Here is a 22,736-nt window from a genome sequence, read left to right on the forward strand (position 1 = left end):
TCTGCCATTGGCTATCTGAGTCTGTCACATAAAATCTGGTTGCAAGCAAACTCACAAAATTAACTCACAACACACCATATATGTAAATATTTAATTTTTTTATTAAAAAAGAGCAACTTTTACCCAAAATCAGGCAAAGCAGGCAGGCAGATTGAATCGCTCACAGAATCATTCAGTGATCTATCTTATCCACTATCGACTAGCTCAGTCTCTCCAATTTGCTTGCTGTGAGTCTGCACTGAATAATAATCCTAAGGGAGGTTCGGCTGTGCTTAAAAGCAGAGCCGAAGATCTAAAGATTAGCTAGAAAGCAAGAAATCCAACCATTTCCTGCTTCCTAGCTAATCTAAATCTCCCTGCATAGCAGAACAAAACATGGTCGGAAAAAGGAAAAATAGCAATTTAGCAGGCAAGTTTGCAGGGTAAGGAGTGAGTGGGCGGGGAGGGTTCCCGCGGGCCATGTGGGCAGCACAGCCTTGTGTTTCCATGCATCCTGGATTAATTGCTTTGGGGGGGGGGGTTGCTCTGGGGCTGAGATTTCTCTGTAGCCCACCAAAGTTTTCTCATGGCCCACCAGTGGTAAAAGCTTGGTGCATGTGGGTCAGTGATTTCTACAAAATAAAAGCGTTCCCCACTACCACCCAGACAATTTAGGAATCAATTAGAATAATCAGGAGAAAGTCAAGTTTGTAGCTATTAAATATGCATTTAGAATGAATTATGCCAGAATAGAGAACACTAGGATAAGGTCCCCTGCTATTCATCCACCTCTGAAGAATTTTTCATCCTCCATGATAGCTGTCAAAATTATTTTTGCTGAGACTATGCAAAATGTGGTGTCTTAAAAGAGTGCAATCACATTTCCTTGCTGTAGGACCACTTGTTTTAAAAGTAGTTGAAAAGAGCACTACAGTTTCCAAATTGATTCTGCTAGGCTTGATAGCTTTCTGGCTTTTCATGGGACTTTACAATGAGCGTAATAGGATAGTCTCTTCTCTCATTGCTTTCTAATACAGCACATATGCTTATTTACATGGAATTACTGGAGAAAATTGTCAAATAACCAAAGAATTGATGCAAATGGGAGTTATTCTACAGGATCCACAATTTCAAATTGCCTGATTCTCTATTTTTTTTTAAAGATGTCCCCAATTGCTATAGAAACTCAATAAACCAAAAGTGAACTGAATTTTCCAGACTTAGGTTCCCACTCAGCAATTGAATTGCTTATCTGGGAGACTGCACTTGAAACTAGAGTGAGTGGGTTCAAGGCAAAAACTGAATGTGAATTCATTTAAGTTTAAAGTTAATTGAAAATACAGGTAGTTAATATGAGTACACTAATATTCTGTCATACGTTTAAACACCACTATGCAGTAGCAGCTACTTTTGGAGGACTCCAAAATCTTCATCTTTGGCTTTGGGGGCTGCAAAATATTTCAGTGAAACATGTATGAATATGAGAAAAGCAGTTAACTATACCCCTTTGGATTTAGAGAAAGCATACGATGGAATATATTGGGTTAGTATCAGTTACTAAATGCGGTTAGAGCAGTAAATGAAAGAAGTAGCAAGCATGGGAATAAATTGAATGCTTAGAAAAGGTTCAATATGAAGCTAGTAGTAGGACAATGATGTGTGATAACCCCTTAGCTTTTTAACGTATTTATGAATAACTATAAAAATGCTGTGATGAAATAGGGGATATGGATTAGGGTTGCTATATTGCTGGCTAAGAACTCAAGTGACTTGTGAATAGATTGCATGATGCAGTTAGCTTTGATCTGAAATGTAATGAATCAAAGACCAAAATAGGGTGTTTTAACAGGGACGATGGAGTGAATGATTGCAAATCATACAAAAATGGCCCCAAAAGTTGATAGAATAAATGTTTTTCCATAGAGCTGTCTCGAGTGTCCAGGTTGGGAGGAGCTCCAGTCTCGGCTCTTCCAGGCTGAGCTTGAAAATTGAGGAACGCCCCTCACCGTCACATGGTCCTCGGGCACTCCCCAGTTTTTTGCTCAGCCTCGTGGCTAACAGGCTGTTTTTCCCTTGCTCGGTCGTTCAGCATTCTAGGCCTCTTCTCTCATCGCTTTTCACGTGGATCACCGGCAGGCAGCGCAGGAACTCAGGTTTGAACTCCCCAGGAGTGTTTTTAATATCCGAGCCGTTTCTTTAAGGGAGAAAGCAGCGCTTCGGCGCTCCCCCACCGCCGTTTGCCGCCTAATCGCTCCGCGAGCCGCTTCGTTCTGCCTGCCTCTCCTCGCCTTAGCCGCCGTTCCCCCCGCGACGCCTTCTAGCCCAGGGTGCGCTTCCCTGGTTCTCCCAAAGGCTCTAATCTTCCCTGGGAGTTTACCGCCGCTGGGGCTGCCTCCGTTGCTTGCGGCCTCCATCTCGGGCCCCTGTGGCATCCGCCATCTTGGGTGGGCCCTGGGCGGCCGCCATCTTGGGTGTGCCCTGGAACGGCCGCCATCTTGGGTGTGTCCTGGAGCGCCGCCATCTTGGGTGTGCCCTGGAGCGGCCGCCATCTTGGGTGTGTCCTGGAACGGCCGCCATCTTGGGTGTGCCCTGGAGCGGCCGCCATCTTGGGAGTGGCCGCATGGCCGTCCGCCATTACTAGAGGCCCTTTACAGGCCGCAGCCTTAACTGACTATTAGGCAGCCTGGGATTCCCTCGTCTCAGCCTGTCTTTTATTCTACCAACAGGCCTCCTGCAGAAATAGGGTCTGTTGGCCCTGCAGCCTTTTCCCCAGCAGGCGAGTAGCAGCTCTGCCCCCCACCCCTTCCCGGTCCGTCCGGCAGGGGTAGCTGCCTGGCGTTCACCTTTCTGGCTGATTGGTCTCTGGGCTAGGCCCTGGTTCGTACCAAACCTCTATTTTAAACAGAAAAAATTTTTTTGACTAAAGGGGGCGTGGAACGTGCGTTGGGATTCCCGGCCTCCCGTAGGCCGCATCCAGACCTGGCTTCAGCTTACATTATTCCCTTCTGCCTGCGGCCCCAGGGTCAATGGTTTTTTTTTCAGAGGCCTACCAGTAGGCCGCATTGTTTCCCTGACTCCTGGGCAGATCCTGGGACTGCTCAAATACCTTGCAATCCTGCCTAAGTCTCCACCCAACTAAGGAGTTAGTTGCTTGCCATGTCTCTTCCCGGTTCGCCCGGCAGGGACAGCTGGCGTTTATTCTGGCTGATTGGCCCCGGCTAGGCCCTACTTCCCAACACGTTACAGAACAATTCTGTGGCCTTGACAAAAAGGGTGCAACACGAGCACTGGGAGTTCCAGCCTCTGCTTAGGCTGTACCCAGACCCGTTAACCGCCTCGCATTAACCAGAAAATTTTTTCCTTTTTCTCTCCTCTCCAGATGGCAGACGACAATACCTCTCGTGGCACTTCTCTGAAGGCCAAGGCCAAATCCCACCACCTGCGCAAACAGGCACAGGAACCATCCAAAGCTTCCCAAAGGGATGCCCTCAGGCGACACAGGGCCCTCGAAGGGAAATTGACAGACGCTCTCAGGAGTCAAGCTCTGTGTCCCGGGACCCTTCCGTTCCATCAACCTCCACCCATCCTCCTCTCCCTCCCCTCCTGCTTCTGCTTCTCCCCCACAGCCTGGACAGGCCCCTGAGGTCACCGTGCCCACCACTGCTGTAGAACTGCGCCCGGAGGAGTCTCTCCCCATGGCGGAAATACCCGAAAACCTAATGCAGGCTATGGAGCTGGCCATCCGGCAAAGGGTAGCGCAACAGATGCAGCAGCTGGCCGGTCTGGCTCCTCGGCCCGCGCCCCGAGGCCCTAGGATCAGCGGCCTCGCATGGTCAGGCAACTCCCAAGAGGACTTAACCTTACCTTTGGAGTTGGAGGGAATGGAGTCCCAAGAACCCGGGGACCCTTCCCTCTTTGGGGACGAGCAGGACCTTGACACGAGGTCCCTCATAGGCAGTGAACTCCTTTCGGGAACAGGTCCCCTAGAAGGGGACATGTCGGAGGACGAGGGCCTCCTCCAGGTCAGCCCGCGTTTCTAGGGCTCTTTAAACCGCACCTATTTAGGTCCCTCCTGTTCAAAGCCAGGACCACCTCGGGCCTGAACCCCCTCCCCACCCAACCCAGCGGTGGCAGGGGTTCCTCCCGACTCTCTCTTCTCTCAGCCCATGGCGGAAACTGAGGTGATCCCTGTCCCGCCCATATTCTCAGACATGGTTTCTAGGCAGCTGGCCTCCTCGGGGCCCCCCCCCCCAACGCCCAGGACAAGCGGTTTTTAACCTGGAACCGCAGTTCTCCACCTTGCTCGACCCCTCCCCGTGGACGAGCCCGTGGTGGCCTGGTTTCCCGCTCTACTCCCAGCGACTCACTCGATGCTCTCCAGCCCGAGGACAAGCGAGCTGAACTGGCCCTGTGCCGGGCTCACCTCTCTGATGCTTGGGCAGTCAGGGCTTCCACTGCCGCGTCGTTTTTCACCAGGTCTTCCATCAAGTGGCTCCAGCAGCTCAAGCAGCATGTCCCCACAGCCAATCTCAGGGCGCACCAGGACATTGCCAAGATCCTGGCCGCGGCCGAGTTTTGCAGACGCCACCTTCCAGGCGGCAAAGTTCTCCACCAGGGCCATTTCGTCCCAGGTTACCGCCCGCCGTCTACTCTGGCTCCGCCACTGGCAAGCGGACGTTAAAAACAAGACTATGCTAGCAACAGCCCCTATCTCTGGGGGAAGTTATTTGGACCGGTTCTCGACCCATTCCTGGCCGAGACCCGAACAAGCGCAAGTACCTCCCTTCCCTCTCTAGGAGGTCCGACTTCAGAGGCTCCCCCTCTCCTCGCCAGGTTCTTCTCACTCCTCCTCCTTTGCCAGATACTACCGATCCTCTCCCTATAGATCTCCCTACCGAGCGGAGCCGGATGGGTCCGGAGGTAATTCTTCCAGGAAGCCCTCCCGGGATCCGGGAGAGGTTCGTTCCGTGGATTCTCGATAATGCAGTCGCCCTCAGGCGCTTGTCCCTTTAAAAAAAAAAAAAAGAGGAAGGAGTGCGAGAAGGCCTTCTCTACTCCGACCTTTAACCCCTGCTTGCAACAGGCTCCTACCCCAGGAGCACTCTTGTCCTCCTCACCCTGCCCTGGGCAACTGGTCGGCAACACATCTACCCCCATTCAATGCTAGCCAGGGTCCCTTCTTGCGCTCCCGGGCCTCACACAGATCTCTGCGCCTCCCCTCCTTCTCTCTGTCCCAGAGTTCTCCCAGGGGAATTCCCAACACGGGTCGATCTTCCCAGTTTCTTGAATCCCGGTCCCAGTGCACACCTGTTGGCCTCTTTGGCGGGACTTCCTCCCGGATAGCTCCGCCTCCTCTTTAGGCCCCTTGTTGAGACATTCCAATATCCAGGGTTTTCTCCTGTTGGGCATGCCTTCCAGCGGGTCATCAGGGTTCCAGGAGAGATTCTATACCAGACGGGCCCCACCCGCAGGACTAGCCAAGCTTTGGTATGTCCCAACCTGGACACTCGAGACAGCTCTATGGAAAGGGGCGTTGGTTCTTACCTGATACGCTTCTTTTCGAGAGCTGTTGAGAGTGTCCAGCCCCACCCGTAGGCCGTCTGGTGGGAAACCTGGCTGTTCGACCGAGCAATCTAATATATTTTTTTCCTGAGTGTGATGAGAACAGGACTTTCCTTCTCGTCTGTGCAAAAACCTGGGGAGTGCCCGAGGACCATGTGACGGTGAGGGGCGTTCCTCAATTTTCAAGCTCAGCCTGGAAGAGCCGAGACTGGAGCTCCTCCCAACCTGGACACTCTCAACAGCTCTACGAAAAGAAGCGTATCAGGTAAGAACCAACGCCCCGTTTCTACCATTTTCTTAATATTGGGAGAGCAGGAGCTAAACACACCTCTTGAGGAGCACATTCCATATCCTGAAAGCCATACAGAAGAATATTATTCTTATTTATTTGATTTATATGGCCACCCATCACAAATAGATGACTCTGCATGGCTAACAATGTTCAAAATAGATAAAAGCATATAGATACTTATTTAAAAATAGAACATACAGCATCAGGAGAAATCACAAAAACATCAACTAAAACAAGTAAAAAACTGTTGTATGGGCTATATCACACACACAGACTCAAGCAGAGAACAAGGTCTTAAAGTCTTTATGAAAGGCCAATTCGATTTCCAGAAGGTGATTCCAGAAGGCAAATATAATGCCTGAGGGTCAGTGAGAGTCCAGGAGGGAATGATTTTGCACATAATCAGATCCTAAACCAATTAGGGAAGCTTTAGAAATAGAATTTTTTATTGGCCAAGTGTGGTTGGACACACAAGGAATCTGTCTTGGTGCAAATGCTCTCAGTATACATAAAAGAAAAGATACATTCGTCAAGAATCATAATGTATAATACTTATGATAGTCATAGGGTACAATAAGCAATCAAATCATACTAGGAAACAGTCAATATAAATTGTAAGGATACAAGCGATAGTTACTGTCATACAGTCACAAGTGGGAGGGGATGGGTGATAAGGAGTGGTGAGAAGATTAATAGTAATAGTAGTGCAGACTTTGTAATAGGAACAGTGTTGAGGGAATTATTTAACAGAGTGAGGGCTTTTGGAGAAAAACTGTTCTTGTGTCTAGTTGTTCTGGTATGCAGTGCTCTATTGCATCGTTTTGAGGGAAGGAGTTGAAACAGTTTGTGTCCAGGATGTGAGGGGTCTGTAAATATTTTCACAGCCCTTTTTTTGACTCGTGCAGTATACAGGTCATTGATTGAAGGCAGGTTGGTAGAATTGTTTTTTCTGCAGTCCTAGTTATCCTCTGAAGTCTGTGTCTGTCCTGTTGGGTTGCAGAACCAAACCAGACAGTTATAGAAGTGCAGATGACAGACTCAATAATTCCTCTGTATCGGCAGCTCCTTGGGCAGTTTGAGCTTTCTGAGTTGGCGCAGAAAGAACATTCTTTGTTGTGCTTTTTGGACGACATTTTTGATGTTAGGTGTCCATTTTAGGTCATGTGAATAGAACCTAGAAATTTGAAGGTCTCTACTGTTGGTCAGTGAGAGCATCTGCTATTGGGTGGACTTGTACCAGGAGGGAATGATTTTGTAAATAATCAGATCCTAAACTAATTAGGGAAGCTTTATTTCTGGATAGGCATCATATAATCCCTCTACATTATATTGTGCAGCAGCATATGCTTACCACCAACTGAAATTTCCAGACATTTTCTGACAATGAACTTCATATAAAATCAGAACATAAGAGATGGTCATAAGTTATGGTACCTCTACCTTTGCTTCTTAAGTCCATTTCAGAACTCAGCTGACCTTAATTAAACTTAAAACTGAGATATAAAGATACACAATTAGCAGCCTTCGTTGTACATGCTTCTGAATCCATTACACAGCTTTCTTCAAGAATGTTGAGATGGCACCTCTGAACTACAATTTCCCTTGCTGGCTAGGATTCCTGAGAGTACTTGTGCAAACACCTTTGGGGAATACCAGATTTGTGAAAGCTTTATTCAGTTGAAGGCAGGACAGAAAACCTTTGAATCCTTCCAAAGATGGATGACTACCACACCTCCATATATCAAACTAACATGTCAAGGAAGATGCCTCAAGCTAATAAAGTTAATGTACGCAAGAGTTATCTTGCTTATCTTAAATGCAAACAAACATTAAATCATCTGATTTGCTGTGCCAAAACCAAAGCATTATATTGGCTGTTGATCTATTTTGGCTCTCACTGGAGCAACTTCATCTAGGTGTCTTGTAAAAAAAAAATGCTGGACTAAATGGGTTGCTGTTATAAGACTAGGAGGGTTGCATGGAGATTCTCAATGCTTCTTATTGCCTCAGCAATTTAATACACACTGAGGCATATATTTCTCACAGATGACACTAATAGTAACAAGTGACACTAGAATAGGCTTCTCCTGTCAAGCTTGTCACCCATGTGGTCATCACTCAGTAGAGCTGAGGAGCCAGGAAAATTAAGAGCTCCTTTATGATGCACAGTTGTGACAGAATAAGACACGGAAACTAGTCTGAGATGGGAGTAGATTCATCTTGGAGAGGTGCAAATGGCTGCCACAAAGGCTTACCTTCATGAAGCCCCTCCCCCATCCAGATGGTTTTGTTGAGAACTCATAAATAGGAGCCATGAAGAAATAACGTAGGTCAGGGTACAAGGGAATTAAATACATATGTGAATCATATACATAAACATTCTATTTAAATTGAATAAATAAAAGTGACGCCACTTCAATGGCAAAAACGCACTCCCCAATTGTAAAAGGGACAAAAGGAATAACCTGGAATTTGAGTTAGTCCTAGCAAAATGATCTCAGGATGAAAGCAGCAAGTTCCCACAAACTCAGATAATAATAACCTGAGAAGCCAAAGAAATTTGATATCTGATTAAGATCTTTTGCATTGCTACTGAAGTTTAGACTATAAAAGGCTCAAAACATGTTTTGCCTTGTTTGTAAATTCTCATTGTGACTTGTTTCTGCTTCCTTGCTCTAAAATTCCATTCATAATTCAAATTGTGATGATGGGTTTTTGTGACAATTTTGCACCTGCATGGCTCACAATTGTCAGATCTGGCATCCACAGCTGTCAGCTACCCTTAGTCCATGAGAAAGAGTAATAGTTGTGATCTATTTCTTAATCAAGGGTGCCATGTAATTAATATGCAGTCCTTAATTATCCTAAGAATATATAATCCTTGTAAAAAAATGTTTGCATTTCATTTCAATATTCACTCTAAACTTATGAATTGTAGAAACACTATCAGCAGAAATATATAGAATATTTCCAACATTGGTCTACAGAGATCACTTAGGAATACCACTTGGAACTTAGAAAACATCAAATGAATGATCCCCAGAATAATAGTGCTATTATCAATAAAAAATTCAAGGTTTTGGGTTTCTCTCAGTACTTATAAGCATGGTATAATCAGGGGTGAGATTCTACTGGTTTGCACCTATTCGCTAGAACCAGTTGTTAACTTTCTAAGCAGTTCAAAGAACCAGTTGTTAGAAGAAATCTTTTGTTTTTTCCACTTTAGTGGCCCAATCCTGTAAGGAAGGCAGGAAGAAAACGTTGGTGTTGCTTATAGAAAACTGCCTTTCTCTTAACCCTTATTACATTCTTGACTTCCTATCTCCGGAGTTTCTCTGGAGGTTTTTTCCCCTCCTTTGCTGGTAGTTTGCTTGTGTGGAGCCCGAAATTGACATGTGTAGCCATTTTACTTGGAAACCTGACAGTTTGACTTTTTAAAGGGGAAGGGTTGTTTTAAGCTTTTTACACTGCTGTTGGGAGGAAATACTCCCCCTGTTGGAGTTAGTACTTTGAAGAAATAATTGAATAATGAAGCAGAGCTGCCGGAAAGAAGCTTTTAATGACAAGGAATCAAGATGAGTGGCATTCAGCAAGGCTTCTTGGCTAGCTAGAAAGATTGACATTCAAACATGAGTTTACATACCCCTTTTGAGTTTTGGTCTAAAACTGGTTTTTGGTGATGCTTGGTGATGTTTAATCCTGTGTTTATTGATGAGGTAATTTTCCCTATTCAGCTTTGTTTGGAAGGAAAAAAGGTTAATCTCAGTTCCTGAAAAGAAACTGGATTGAGAAATCTGGCTAGTTCCTGTGTCTATTTGTTCTGGTAATTGGTTTAACAAGCAACAGCTACTGTTGTGAATTTTTTTTTCTCGTGATCAAACTGTAATCAGCCTTGAAATAATCACTGTTATGCAAAATTAACATTCATCAATTCTCTTTCTTCCTATATAGATCTATTTAATCAAACCTACTGTCCCCCATCTGATTCACCGGAACTACAAGCATTCAGAATTTCTATCTATGGGCATTCTTGTGTGGGAAATTTGGGAATTGTAGTTCCATCAGGTTACAACCACCATAAACCACAGCCATGAGCCAATTGGAATCAAGCAACATGGCAGTAGTGAGGCTATTTCAGATACCCCGCCCCCCCAGTTGTGTTCAATTATGGGAGACTGCTGAAACAAATCCCTGGAGTTTTCTTGGCAAAGTACTTTGGAAGTGGTTTGCTATTGCCTCTTTCCTAGGATTTCAAAAGGATGACTGGCCCAAGATAACCCAGTGGGCTTTGTTCTACCCTAACCTAAAGATGAAACTAGAACTCGTGGTCTCCCAGTTTCTAGCCTCTAATTTTCACTAAAACAAAACTGCCTTTTCAACGAGAAGAAATCAAAGAAGCAACTGTTGTATTTTGCCTTAAGGGAGGCTGTTAATTAATGGAGTAGCTTAACAGCACCCTACAAACAGAAATAATCTAAAACCTATCTTCTTCTACCACATCTAGTGTACTGGTAAAAAGGAAAATATTGTATAGAAGCTCAATTACTGTACAGAAGAATTGAACAAAAAAAGATCACAGTATCCAAGATATGAGCAAAGATTTGGTTACTGAAGATTTGGTCACTGAACTAGAGCAAATATTCTGAAAGTTAATGTTAAATGGGCCCTAGAAAATATTGCTAACATGAAAACAGCAGGAGTTGATGAAGTTTCAACAGAAATGTTTGAGATGATGCTATTAAAGTGCTACTTGCACATTGGAAGCAACTAAAGAAGATAGCAGGGGCCGAAGGACTGGAAAAGATTAATTTGTATTCCAACCCACATACCTCAAAAGGAGAGGCAATGCTAAAGTTTTGAAACTATTGCATTTATAGGAGTTCTAACTTCAACAATATGATGAAATGAGCTAAACCTATGTTCTAGTCCAGAGTTGCCCCTTTCTGGTTTTGCGGAGGGGGGGGGAGCTCGTTCTGCACTAGTGATGGGGAAGCACATACAGCTGTAGTTGCCTGAGTGAGGGGCATGTGCACCTGGCCCACACATAAATGGAATGTGTGCGAACATGTTCATCTGCTTTGTGCAAGAGCGGATGTGTGCATGCACACACTCACCCACCACTTTGGCCCAGTTCTGAACAGTTCATGGTAGTGGGCTGGGGCCTAGGGGTTGGGGATCTCTGTCCTACTCTACTTTCAGTCATGGAAGTTCTCTGTTCAACTTTGGGACATTCACTATTTCTTAACCCAATCTAACCCACAGCACTGTTGAGGAAAAAAAGAACAGGAGGCAATTCATATGGAGTTGATATTCAAGAGGTAGTATATAAATCACAATAAATAGACTTGCTAATGATACCATGTTGAGGAAGAGAGGAAGAACTGAGAAAGCCTTCTTGAAGATAAAAAGAAGAGGGGAAAACTTGGTTTGCTGCTCCACATTTTTTTTTTAAAAAATCAAACTTCACATTACATCAATATGCAATGCCAACTGAGCACAAATAAAGAGGAACTTGAAGTAGTAGCATTTAATCTTCCTGACTAAATCATTCATAGAGATGTGAATTACTATAGCCATGAAATAAGAATATGACTATTTGGGAGAAAGACTGATCAGACAACACATTAACGTGTAGTGACATCACACTAACAAATAGGCTGTGGGCTACCGCTTTTCAAGTTATAACATATGGCTATGAACGTTGGACCATAAAAAATGCTGAATGAAGAAAATTGGTGCCTTTGAATTGTGATGCTGGAGAATACCCTGCACTGTAATGAACAAATTATTTAGTGCTAGATGAGGTAAAACCATACTGCTCATAGAAGCCCTAATAATGAAATTAAAGCTTAGATGTTTTGGACATATAACTCAAAGGCAATAGTCAATGGAGAAAGACCCTGCTTTTTGGAAAAAATCAGAACAATTGAGATAGAAAAGACCAAAGTTGACAAGATGGTTGGCTAATGGTACAAACATAACCTTACAAGAACTCAACAAAATTGCTACTGACAAACAATCCTGGAGAACCAATATCCATCGAGTCATGAATGAACCACACTAAAGAAATCTTTGCAACCAGACTCACGTCCCTCTGCTCAAATTGCTATTATAGTTTCATTTAAAAGTTAAAATCAGCCATATTCCCTGCAGATACATTGAAGATGGTCTTAATGAAGCATTAGTTCAGCACCAAAGATATGCAAAAGTATTATCCTGTTGGAAGATCTGCTTTCCAATATTTTCAGTTATGCCACTAGCTGCATTCCCATCCTCTTGCTAGATGATTAACTATAAACCAGAAAGTAAGCAGAATAGGAATAACTATGAAAAAAAAACTATCTGATCCAACTGAAGATTGAGTACAGATTTGAGCTGAGAAATTGTAACAAGGTTTTAAAATTTAAAAAAATTAACAAAACTTTGCTTTATTAATATGGAACATATACACATTCTTGTCAAGCTTCTCCAAAAATATATCAGGAAATTAAAAAGAAATCAAGCAACGCAAAAGCATAGGGAAAAATGTAAAGTGACTCAGCTGCATAGAATTTTAGAAGAAACAGATGGTCTGAATTCAGACCAGGTCATTATTAATTGCCTAGACAGGTTATTTTTGTTGGGACTGAGGGAGGAAATTTCTCACTTCCTGGTCCGTTTATATGCTGCCAGTAGCTTTTGATAATATTAGTGATGGTATGCTGCTAGGATGCCTGCAAAGTTTGTGGAGACACTGATCTTCAGTGATTCTGCTCCTGAGTAAATGATTCCAGTCTGTTAGGATGAGATAACAATATTTGACACTATATGTATGTAGCTGCTCCACAGTGCTTGCTACTCCTCTTCTATATCAGGGGTGTCAAACTCACATCGCCATCAACATATCTGAGTTAAACCAACCGTGGGCATGGCCAGCGCATGAGCATCCGGCCCATGGGCCAGGATTTTGACAGCCCTGCTCTATATCAACCTGCTAGATGAGGTCTTCTGCTGATCTGAAGGGAGCTATCATTAGGCTGATAATATTCAGCGGTATATTACATTACCTAGTCAAGTTTTAAAAGTTTTAATAGAATAACAGAGTTGGAAGGGACCTTGGGGGTCTTCTAGTCCAACTCCTTATTCAAGCAGGAAAAACCAAACCTTTTCAGACAAATTGTTGTCCAATCTCTTCTTAAAAACCTCCAGATTGGAGCACCCACAACTTCGTTGATTGTTCGGTCAGGAAATTTTATGCAATGAAGTTTGAACAAATGTCTGGAGCTCTGAAGAAGGCAAAATAAACTTTGATTAAACCCATCCAAGGTTGAGTTGCTATATATAATTCAAGTATGTTGAAATATTGATAATCACTCTGAATAGAATTATGTGCATTCCAAATGAACTGGTTCAAGAGCTGGGTATCCTTCTGGACTCATGACTATTGCTCAAACAACAGGCAGAGTCTGTGGCTGCATGGGGTGGGGGGGAGTATGCTTACCTTAACCCCATATGCTAGTTTCAATCCTATCTGGGCCAGGAGGCTTTAAAGATGCCAAGCCATCTTTTTAGCACCATCTGGTTTGATTATTGTAATAGGTGATATTTCATGGAGCAGCCTTTGCATAGTCCAAAAGCTGCAGCTGTTTTGGGATATGGTGATAGGAGTCCTGCTGAGTCAGTTTACAGAACTGCAAAATTGCAGTGCTAACATTGTTGCATTACTTACCTGCAGATTTTTGGGCCCAGTTCAAAGTGCTGGCCATCACCTTTAAATCACTATGCTGTACAAACTAGCACTGCAATACTATGCTGCCTTGTCAGCAATGAATTTGCCCATTAGTAGGGATGAATGATTGTTAAAAAAAATCTCCCCCATTCATCAAAGGTCAGAAATTTCTGATGGGTTCTACACTCTGGAACTCTTTTCCCTAGGTCTGTGCAACCACCTCCCTCATTACATTTCAAAAAACCCTCCCAAACAGCCCACCTGCAAAGCGCCTTTTTAAACCCAAATTGATTCCTATTAACTTCCACTAGGGTCATACAGTCTGTCTTTTGTAGCAATTTATATTTTTAATCTGTTGTGACCCACCCAGAGGCTTGACTATTTATTTTTTAAAACCCATTCCCCAAAATAAAACCCAGATATATGGCAATACTATGGCCACAAAAAGTGGGGAAATAATGGCTTTCCAATAGTATAGACAGTAGAGAGATTCTGCTAAATCAATTTTAATAGAATAAGAGAGTTGGAAGGGAGCTTGAGGGTCTTCTAGTCCAACTCCCTGTTCAAGCAGGACAAACTATACCTTTTCAGACAAATTGTTGTCCAATCTCTTCTTAAAAACCTCCAGTGTTGGAGCACCCGCAACTTTTGGAGGCAAGTCATTCCATTTATTAATTGTTCTGTCAGGAAATTTCTCCTTAGTTCTAAGTTGCTTCTCTCCTTGATTAGTTTCCACCCATTGCTTCTTGTCCTGCCCTCAGGTGCTTTTGAGAATAGTTGACTCCCTCTTCTTCGTGGCAGCTCCTTAGATATTGGAACATTGCTATCATGTCACTCCTGGTCCTTCTTTTGGAATAAGCTAATTTTTTTTCTCATATTCTTCTTTTCGACTGGAAACATATATCCAAATTATATTCAATACTAGTAAGTTCCTCAAACTTAAAAGATGTTTTGAGAAGATTGAGATATCATACTTTGTTTCCTTTTCTATCCAATCTAAGTGGTGAATAACACACAATTATACTACAGCCACATTGACATTTTAAATGTAACAATAAAAATAATTAAAAATAACAATTCTATTTTAACATCTTTAAATGACCTTTTATAAATGCTTAAAGTGGAAGCAAATTTCAATCCACACATTTCCTTAAAATACAGCAAAATAAACCACTTTCACTGGGTAACAGCAATGTATATTTAATAGGACATTAAAATCCTATTCAAGCCTGGGAAATAAATTGTAACTTAGAGCAGCAATGATGTCACATGGCTATGCCTATTCAGTTTCTACGAGACTTTCGATTTCAGAAAGTATCAGCAAAATAATTTTCTGCACTCCTTTTGGTCTGCAGGCACTGTGGTTGCTGACCTACATTTATAAACACAACAAAGTAGAATTCCATTTGCTATTTTTGTTGTTCCGCAACTTATTTGTCCCCTGCCTAGATTTAGATATGCAGCAAACAAAATCATACCCCTATCCATCATCAGTAAAGTCAGGGTTGATTGGTTCCTCTCCCAAACTGAGCCATTTCAATGCAAGTATAATCAGATCTGCTGAAAATTGCCAGCAGAAATGCTTACATTCTATTGCTGCTGTAGTACTTTTTTCTGCGAAAAACAAGATTACTTCAAAATTAGCTGCTAAAAGATATTGTGCATAAAACAATGTTGTCTAGTCTACAAAGTTTTTTTAGTCTAAATATACAGCACCTGTGTGTGTGTGTGTGTGTGTGTTTGGCTTTGTTCTGGACTTCTCTTCCTATTGCTTTCTTGAGCAATGTGGTCTCCCTCCAGTGGCAAAAAATGGTTCTAATTACATTTCAGTCTGGGGATGACAAGTCCAGTACTTCATGCTGTACTTGCCAATCATTTTTACCGATATCTGTTATATATCCATCATACAGAGTTCAGATTTTTTTCTTCTATGCCAGAGCAAATGTCTCTCAAAACAAAGAATCAACATTCTAGCACTTGTTTGCAACAACTGTGACTGAAATTTGATAGACAGATCAGGAGTAATGTTATAGTAAGCAAATAATAAAAATTTAAAAAATGGACAAAAACGCCCCATTCATTACGAAGGGAATGCAGAAATGATGTCAAGACAGAAAACTCATGGTTCAATTTGATCCTTGTCTTCTGAGAGGAATCACTGTGTCTGGTAGTAAATAGCCATATAGCTAATCTAGGCAAGTGAAATCAAATATGGTCAAATATCTTGTGAAGTTTTTGTTGGTTGTTGAAAAACAATTCTTGAAATTGTTGTTGAAAAACAACTGATTTATTCAGAATCCTCACTGAATGGTAATTAAAATAAACTTGAACTTGAAAATAAGGTGGATTTTTAATTTGTTTTGAGATACCATTGTGAAAACAATCTAAAAATCAGAGTGCTCAAGTTCATGAAAAAAAGTTTTTATTGGAAATGGCTGAAGTATAACAGCAACATTGTAGTATCCCTACCTATAAGGGAAAAATAGACCTGATTTTAGCATCTGATTTAATTTTCAGATATTTAAACTATATCTCATTTATTATCAGCACAATAACCATAAATGCTAATTCTTCTCATGCTAATCTTTTAAATTTTATTATCATAAGGATATATACTTGTTGACATTGAGTCACTTTCATAATTGTTTAGCATACTGTTGCTTTAGTCAAACTTCTGAATGCAAGACACAATGAGGCATAGTGTTGTAACACCAATAACATTCTACCTGTGTAGAGACAGAGTTGAAAAATCATTCTGACATAATGTGCTTGGAACTTTCAAAATCTTTGACAGTTATGTCATCTTGTAAGAGAGTTTAAGATGTATATTTCAGTTGATCCAAAGTTTATTGCAGAGTATACACCTCATTCTTTGTTTCTACATAAAAGAAAAAGATGTGTCTGAGACTCTTGATGACTGCAATCCCAGAGTTTTCTTGGTAAGGGTTTGCAATTACTTTAAAATTTCCCAGTCCAGCCAACAGCCTTAGAATCTCCAGGTAATTCTTTTACCCAAATATTAATCAGACAAAAACCTGCTCAGCTTCTCAGTTTAGCCAGGGTCAGCAAGGTATTGTCCTTTTCTAAGGTACATATTAACTATTAATGAAAGTTGACTTGTGTCTGTGCTCCAAGCAAGTATTGGATCAAATGTAATTTTACGATTTCTTAAAGTTTCTTAGAGTTGCAATGGCATGGTTTTGGATTGCCTAAAACTTTAATGGGTTGCAAACTGCCAGTTCATTCAAAATGATACATCTATGGATACTTTAAAAAGTCTTAATGATTATATCTTTAAATAGGGAAATCCAGGGTGAATTTGTATATGCTTATTCTGCTGTTCATACCACTGAATTCAATACTTGTAGCTAACTTTGGCTCTTTTGCCATCTACTAAATACATCTTCCAGTTATTTCTAAATGTGTATCAAAGCTGACTCTCTGAATGGCTAGGTTGACACAATGTACTAAGTCACATTTTGTTTTTAACCTTTTAAAGTTAGGCCTAGTAATCCTGTTTACACAACGTTTATCTTTACAAGCTAATTCACAAATCCCAGCAATTGGTTTTACACATTGTGCTAAGCTAAAATCACACTAAATAAATTAGAGATTAGTATGCTATACAAACCTCTACAAGGAGAGATTTTGAGAACACTCAGTGACGATAGATTGTTTGGAGATGTAGAATTTCCAAGCCTACTTACCAGCTACATTTGTAACAATTGTTTTCAGTGTGCCAAATGAAACAGTAAGGTTATTTTCTATGTGAGAGTTCTTCTTTTTGATAACATTGGGTGGTGATAAACAAAAACATTGTTAAAAAAAAACCCCAACTCTATCTTTTTAGCCCTGTAATATTGTTCGTTCTTCTCTGAAAAGTAGCCTGAGTAACCTTTGGCTGATAGTAGCCAACTAAACAATGGAATTCAAGAGATTAAATCTATTCACTTTACCCCAAACTTTGCATCTGCAGACATTACCATTGGAGGCACTTAGTTTTAATTGGTGCTCCCTTCAGGTTGTTTCCAACCTGGTTAACTATCCTTTGGTCACAATTCTGTGCAGACTTAATTGAAAGGACCACCAAAGGAAGAATTATGGTATTATTCTCTTCGCCTCCTCTCCAGCTCACTAGAGTATATTAAACAAACATCAAGCCACTTCCTCAGCTTGGTGCCTCTTCAGCTTCAGTAGTTGGGTGAATTCCCAAGGTTCACTTCACCCTTTCTGAAACCATCCAGTGGACCAACAGCTGTAGCTTACCTTATGTATGCCATCCTGGGAAACAGGTTTAAGTTATTATCCTAAACAAGGGATCTCTAATGGGAGGAGGTCGAAATCAATTTTGCCAGATACTCTGATCTTTCCACGGCAGTGCGAGGCGATTGTTCAGTTTATGGTAAGTAAACTCAGAAGAAATGGGCTAAAGCTTTTTTTTTTTAAAGCGGGTAATAAAATTATAAAATAGCAACGGCATCGCATCTTTTTTATTTCGGCTCCCCTTTCAGTCACTACCACTGAACGCTTGTGTGGCGAGACACAAGCAGGCTGCTAAAATAATGGCTTCAGCGTACACCCACCAAGGATACAGTTACATAAACAAATAGGCGGATCAAAACACCCATTTCTTTTCCAAATGGTTCGGTGCGGCTGCTACAACGTTTTGCCTTGAAAAGATATTGCAGAAAAGCATGTCTGCGCCTTCTCTCATTCCCAGCCTGGGGTTTTTGTTTTGCTTTTCTCTGTGCAAAGCGGTCGGGAACGACCTGCGATTCTTACTCCCTTCTCTATGGAGATTTAGCTAACACACAAGATGGACGGAGCAGGCAAAGCCACTCGAAGCAATGCTTCACCGCCTAGCCAGGGGAAAAAAAAAAAAAGCTTCGGCGCCCGCTCTCACGCAACGAGACAAGGCTGAGAGAAAAGGCGGGGCTCGCTAACTGCTCCCGTCGCCCCATTGGCTCGCCTTTAATCATTTTGCATGTCTCGGAGCCTTCTTTTATGCGCTCGGCTTTGCCACGTGATCGGAGAGGTGGTTGGGACTTCCTGTTTGAGGTCAGGGAGGGGAGGGAGAGGGATTCTCGCCTCTCTCTCTCTCCCTTCCTCTCTCTCCCTTCCCCTCTCTCTCTCTTTCTCCTTCGCTCCTTGCTCCCTCCCCCTCGCCCCGTTGTGGTCTCGCGCTGGCTGCCTGCCGGAGCTCTTGTCAGTTAGTAACAAAATGGCTGCGGTGGCAGCAGCTCTGCTCCTGAAGCGGAGGACACAAGCGGCGGAGGCGACGGCGGCTGTTGCTGCTGCTGCTGCTACTACTACTGCAAGGAGGAGTGGAGGGCCGGGTCGGCGGCATCACTGAACCCAGCGGCGTTGCTTGTCCTGCCAGCGGCCCAACCCCTTTTCCCTTACAAGCGAAAAGCTCGGTCCGAGAAGCCGTCCCTGCGGCTGCTGCCTCCATAAATCCCTCTGGTTCCCCCAGAGAATCTCTCGTCAATCGCTGGGGAGGGACAGGAGAGCGAGCGGCTGCTGCTGCTGCTGCTGCTGTGGATTCTGCTCTTGACTGGGTGGATCCCGCGGGGGAGAGGAAACGACTGACGGACCTCCTTGCGAGAAACTCAGTTGCGGGATCGCCCCGGGTTTTGCGGATCCTGTCTTTGTGAGAAAGAGACTGGATTTTGCCTTCTTCTCTGGATCCACCTATGTTTGGCTTGTCTGGGTGGATCCGTATGAAAGACAGTGGTGGGCTCCCTACTCACCACGAAGCCTATTTTCTGGATCCTTTTTAGGATTCCGGTACATGAGAGAGACTGCTGGAGCTCCTTTCCTTGGATCCACGTATGAAAAGCACTGCTGGTGGATTTCCCTGGCATTTGTGGATCCTTGCCTGGATTCTTCTCTCCCTTGGATCTTCCTGAAAGAAACTGTTAAGACCTTTTTTTTTCTGCTTGTGTTCTACGTCTCGCTTTCCTTTAAAAAAAAAAAAGACTTAACTGGGTACTTGGATCTCTGTCTCAGAGTCTTCTGGCTGTTTTTTGTTTTTCTGACCTAATCTTTAAACTTTTGAATGGGTTCGATATTATCCATTTTAATTTGCACTTTTGAAAACAAAATATTCAAATGCTCCTCCGTGTAAACTGAGAATCTACCAACACCTTTTTAAAAGCCGTATCCTGAACAACTACAAAGCATACAGATTTCACGCTCATCCTGACGGTATATTTTTGCTGCAACCATCTATGTTTAATTTTAAAAACAAAATTCTCTGTGCAGAGTTTAACTGAGAACTCATAATTGTGAGTTTTGCTTCATTGAAGAAAAGAATAATTCTTGTTTTGGAATTGGACCTGCTTCTGCTGCACTTATCTTCTGGGCTGGAAATAAAACTGGAGCATACAGCTCTTTTACTGTTGGTTTCTTGTCTGATTTTCCCAACCCCCTTCCTCCTCTTTTGTGGCAGAATATTTTTGGTGGTTTTTGTTTTTCGTTTTAATTTGGAACAAGCATAGATATTGAAAAAAAAAAAACTGACTTTGGCCGTGAGAGATTTTTTTCATATTCAACGTGAAAAATACGGGTATTTTTTGTAAGAAAAAGCATTAAAAGAAAGGAGCACGGTAGTGAAACTCCCAGGCGCCGGACAAAATATTCATTTGTTCTTTTTCAAGGAGACCGAGTCGAAAGCTGCCAAAGAGCCCCAGAAGGAAACGAAGCAAGGTAAGAGAAGGACCATTCACATTTTTAATGTGGAGGCAGAAAAGTTAGATGGAAAAAGACCTCTTACGAAGTTAAGTGCCTGCAGTTCCCTATGAAGTAGCTCTTGATCCAGGACTATACTAACTGTAATCTGTTTTTTAATCATGTAACTATTAAAATGAAAAATTAACAAATCTCCCACTCAAGCTAATGTATTCACAAGCTAAACATATCCCCAATTGACAGCTTCAGATGCTTTAAAAACTTCAATATTTCTCACATTCCTTGTTGCTACTGAAAACTCCAAATGCCTCATTTATTAAAAAAGATGGAAGAAAATGGAAATAATGAGAAATGATTTCTTGAATTATTAGGGTTTGCATGCTGTTGTCATGTGGTGTGCTGTTTGGAAAATAGTGACAATTAATCTTGGCAATTTCAGTGTATTGCTACACTAGAGAAGCTGATTGAATGTAACCAAGTGGTCAAACCTTGAACTTCATCTATGATTAGTTGGGCATTTAAATAATGATAGGTGCAATTCTGTATAGACTTATTTGAATTAAGTTCCATTGTGTTTAGTGGGACTTACCAATTGGTAATGTGCAAAGGATTGCTGTCCCCCTTCCCAAGTAGTTTTTCTGATGTCTCCATTTCTTTGCTGAAGTATTCTTAATGCTAGATTCCCCCCCCCCCCTTTTCATGGTATTTTTCATTCAATGTAACATGATTAAGAATAAACACAGGGATAGAATGACAATTTGCATATAATTTACTATGGAATTTTGCTGAAAGTGTACCCAAATTCCTTAGGTTATTTAGATAAAAAACTGGGCTGTCTAGAAACATAGTTGATGCATAGAAGAGTATTATACTTTTAATATTATAAAGGTGACTAAGGCTGATTTAAAATTATTAATGATTTTGTCATTTTATAAACAATGCTAAAGAATGCTTCGATTACTTAAAAGTCTGCATGTGGAACAGTAAACAAAATAACATCTCTGTAGTACTCTAAACAAATGTTTTTTTATATCGGTAGATTCCTAACATATAAACCTAGATTGTGAGAAATACCTACATATGAAATAAAGCATCTATAATAATTATTGAAATGCTTTTTAAATCCGATAATTTGTTTCATTATTTCTGCATAATTGAGGTTTTGCTGTTTTGTCCATATAGTATAATTATTTTCATCAGAAATTAGAAAAATGAACAGTTTTACACAGGAAAAATTCAAGACTTAATATAACTTGTTATAGGAATTTCTGATTATCATCCGATTTGAGGGTCTCTTTAGGTTCTGTTTCAACTGTATATTCTCAACTTTGATCTAAAATGCCTCAGAAATATTTAAATTTCATTCATGTTTTATTGCTATTATTATCTTTTAAATTTTAGATTTAAATTTTCTACACAAGGATATTAGTAACCCTTCAATTAACAAAATATTTTATCATAAGTAACTTTTGAAAAAAGGATATTGTCTTTTTAAAATTAAAGTATTTTATTTCTTTCCAATGTAATTATAGTTATTGATACATTTTGGTTAACTTTTTAGCATATTTGTAACATAACATGCTTTCCATTTTTAATTACTGTGTTAAGTAAACTATGAACAAAATACAAGATTTCTAGTTTTGAAATGATTCTGTTGCAATCTTAATTTTAATGCAAATTTTTACTGATCAAAAATTAAATGGACTTAATGATAGGGTTTGAATGTAGCCCTTTTAATGCAATATAGAGGACAGAAATGCATTATGCTTTCCCTTATTGATTTTTCATGTTTCCTGAAAAAAATTGTCAAGCTGAGAGTGACTGACCAGAGCAAAAAATAGTGGGTTTATAATAGATATAACTCAATGAACATGTCAATACAGTGCGCAGCAGCTGTGAAAAAAATGTGAATTCCATGCTGGAGATCATTACAAAGGAGCCACAAATACTATTCTGTAATGTTTTAATGCAAATATATGATGTGACCATATTTGAAATACTATATATGCAGCCAACAACTGTACACTAAAAAGCATTTTATCAAGCAGAACATGGTAACCATTATTAGACAATTCCATAATTTTCATATGTAAATTATTGTTTAGTGCTTTTTAATTGAGAAAATGCAAAGTAACTGGGCAAAATAGCAGTATATAAACTGTACATGGTATACAAAGAAATTGAAGTTTTTCTTTTTCAAAATACAAGAATCAAAGGTTGTCAAATGTGTTGAATGGTGAAAATGCTTCTTCACACATATAGATTCTGAAACATGGTATCACAACATGCAGCTATAACCAGCAACTTTGATAATTTTAAAAGGGCTTATATACATTCATCCAGAAGAAAATTGCTAGTAAATGAGGCTATATACTATCTTTAGGATCAGAGATAGCAAGCTTTATCAGTTACTGAGAAACATCAGCAGAGGAAGATGTTGTTCCTTTTTTGTGGGATTTCCATAAACATTTTGTTGGCCATTATAGAAATAAATATTGGACTAAG

General features: G+C 41.2%; 1 protein-coding gene across 6 annotated transcripts in view; it reads left to right on the forward strand.

Moving 5' to 3' along the window:
- Positions 1-18,559: 18,559 nt before the first annotated feature.
- The window catches only part of TNRC6C (trinucleotide repeat containing adaptor 6C), a 144,363-nt gene continuing 140,186 nt past the window's right edge, over positions 18,560-22,736 (forward strand). For all 6 annotated transcript variants that reach the window (XM_026702069.2, XM_026702072.2, XM_026702073.2 and 3 more), the window contains exon 1: positions 18,560-20,249. The gene's annotated coding sequence lies outside the window, so the exon portion shown is untranslated. The remainder of the gene's footprint in view (positions 20,250-22,736) is intronic.

The sequence above is a fragment of the Pseudonaja textilis genome, chromosome 2, assembly GCF_049901715.1.
Source record: "Pseudonaja textilis isolate UNSWEBS1 chromosome 2, rPseTex1.2, whole genome shotgun sequence".
NCBI lineage: Eukaryota > Metazoa > Chordata > Lepidosauria > Squamata > Elapidae > Pseudonaja > Pseudonaja textilis.